The sequence below is a fragment of the Dermacentor andersoni genome, chromosome 3 (genome assembly GCF_023375885.2).
Source record: "Dermacentor andersoni chromosome 3, qqDerAnde1_hic_scaffold, whole genome shotgun sequence".
NCBI lineage: Eukaryota > Metazoa > Arthropoda > Arachnida > Ixodida > Ixodidae > Dermacentor > Dermacentor andersoni.
Window position 1 is genome coordinate 46,089,674 of NC_092816.1, and position 2,854 is coordinate 46,092,527.

The 2,854-nt window shown below is 46.0% G+C and overlaps 1 long non-coding RNA gene across 1 annotated transcript; it reads left to right on the forward strand.

Moving 5' to 3' along the window:
• Positions 1-202: 202 nt before the first annotated feature.
• On the forward strand, positions 203-2,131 carry LOC129381277 (uncharacterized). The gene is made up of 2 exons (XR_008609480.2): positions 203-682; positions 1,613-2,131. It is a non-coding gene; the product is annotated as an uncharacterized lncRNA (long non-coding RNA).
• The last annotated feature ends 723 nt before the right edge of the window (positions 2,132-2,854 follow it).

A 2,854-nucleotide genomic window follows, 5' to 3' on the forward strand; every position in this document is an offset into this window, starting at 1 on the left:
GGTGTTGCCTATCTTGCTCTGAAAACGTGAATAAGACAGAGAATCACGATCAACGACACAACAAACTACGGCGCGCGCCAGGCTCCTCTCCCACGTGTTTTGCGCAAGGCCGCCACCAGTGGCGCGTCCGTCGGCGTGCACGGCGCCTATATGTCTTAACTCCGTGCACGAAGGGAACGAGCGCGCGTGGCGTCCTGGCCGTGACGTCACACGCGAGAGGGCGCCACCCCAAATTCTCACCGCTAATAGACGTATGCACGCTGGCTCAACGGAGTGTCTACCGCGTGAGTGATTCCGACGAGCCACCGCATCTTTTTATTGTAGCGCAGGGATGTAAGTGCACTGGAGTATCGACAAACGCGCGCTACTCGCACACCCCTTCGTGGTTCTTTTCATTGTTCCTGCAATGCTTCGTCAGCTTCTGCGACCACCAAATTTAGTTCAGAAATGAAATAGCCCTAATTTTTGGTTATTTCATTATATTCTTTAGTATGCTCACGTATGTTAGATATTGCTAAGATGGGCATTTACTTACGGCATCTTGCAACATTCCTTTTGCAGGTACACGTCGCTATGGTACACGACAGGCACCTTGTCGTTACAATAGATGACGTCAACAAGCTTCAGCAGTTTACGCCTGGAGTGGAACCCATTGGGTTTCCAGCATACCAAGTGGCATCTAGTAAGAGATGCATTTGAATATCTGATTCCATAGAACTTGAATGTGCAACATAAGTGCAACACAATATTATAAATGCAGTCACTGATCTGGTGCTGATTATCCTTGTGGGTAACGCGTTTTCTTTTTTTTTTCCCGCTCAAAATTGAAGAGTGGAAATGTCTGCCAGCGTCTGTTGATTGTGTAAATGTAAATTCCTTTGTGAAATCTTTGTCACTGCACCTGACGTAAACCTCTCCTGCTAGGGCAGCATTGCTGCCTGCAGTATTTTGCAATAAATATAATACCAGGGTCATTTTTAAGAGCACAGGAGCGAAAAAGAAAAAAAGGGTTTGTCAGCTTATGATACATCCCACCAGTACCTACAGTGCTTAGTTGTATTTATTTGAGGCCGTGCCTTATTTCTCCCTATTTTACCCTATTTTCTCGAACATCGTGCTGCCAGAGAGACATACACAGGTGTGCTCGCTTGTGCCTGCAGAGAGTTCGAGATTCTGCACCAAGAGACAGGCATGACCAACTGCGTCTACACAGAAGCGAGCGTGGCTCATAATGGGGGTAATCCAGTGCCTGCATGGTGCTGGGCGCATCGCACTGCCGTGATGCTCTAGATCAGGAACGCTTCAGAGCCCTTGCATACGTAATTTACTGCTGAGGCTGTAATTATTCAACATGCTTGAAACTTGGCCTACACCTGGTCCATAACTTGCCCCTAATTTTAATCAACTATAAGCGAGGCTTGATGTTTAGTCCACCGAAGATACAGGGGAAACGTTCTACAAAACTCCTTCATATCCAAAATCAGGACCCAACAATTGTTGGCAACGCTCCTAATTACACCATAAATGTTAACTATGCCACGGCTTGCGCTTAATTTACAATGCATTTTCATTTGTGTTTTCATTTCCATTGCATTTTCCTTTGTGTTTACAGGGATGCAGGGACGTAGAGTGCAGATCCAGATGAAGCACCAAATGCGCGTGTGTGCTCGTTCGGGACACCAGAGGCCTGTCACCCACATAACCACAACGCTTGTGGGTGTCGCCCTGGACTTGGTCAGACGCCTTCTGCACTACATAGTCCATTGCCTGCTGTAGCACCACTATTAAAGTGCCATCATCATTTGCAACATAAATGGCGACTGCGGGAGGGTGGGGGGAGGGCCTCCCCAAGCGATGCCGAAGTCAACTCCCCCCACCTAAAGCGTCATTACGAGAGTTCTGTTACCCATATTTGAGCTGTCTTTTGGGTTGTCTCTACCTTTTCAGAAAAAAATGTATTGTGTGTGGCTAAAAGCTTAGTCACAAGTTGGCGCAGACGTGCAAATCTCACGATAGGAGGACAAGCGCATTAGAAGAACCAGAGACGGCTACCTCACCCGCGTGTTTTTCACTTCAGCATTTTTTGTTAAATTTATACTACGATTGATTAAAAACTTTATTCTTCCACCGAGATGGGGTGCCCACCTTTTGCACTACACGCAGGTGGGGGAAGGGGGGGGGGAAGACACAATATATTGTAATATATAGACGCGACAAAGTTCATTCTATTTTTTAAGAGAAGGAGGTAGCCAACTTTATTTCTAATGGTATGAGTAACCTATGCCTAGAGAACGAATATGTTGCCGTATGTTCACGTCGCTTCAAATTGCTTTGCGTGCTTTTCTGACCTTGCAAAAAACCTCCAGGGACCCTTCGTTAGAGCCTTGCCAACGGCAGTTGAAATCCACGTGAAGGCTATGTGCTTCATTATTGCTTGTATTTCTAGTATGCAATGCTAGCGACTCCTGAAGAAAATTTCTAATTTACAACGTTTATTAGGCATGGAAACATCGCCGTACAGAGGTTGTAAATATATATATAATTCACTCAGTAACCGAAATGAGGCCTAACAGACGTGCGCAGCAGCGCTTATACTTGGAGTCGCAGTAAAAAAGAAAAGCTGCAGTTTCGCAGGAAAAGCGAAGCAGTATTAGTGATAGCGAAGCATATACAAGAAAATTCTTCCAAGTGGGCAATTCTTGGAAGTCGCACGAAGCATGCACATGGATGGCAAAACAAACCGATGGGACACAGAACGAAGACGCATAAAAAATCAACCCAGCAAGTTCAACTGGAGACGGTTAACGCAACAAGAGATTTTACAACCGCCGGGTCCGGTTAGTTACAAACAGGG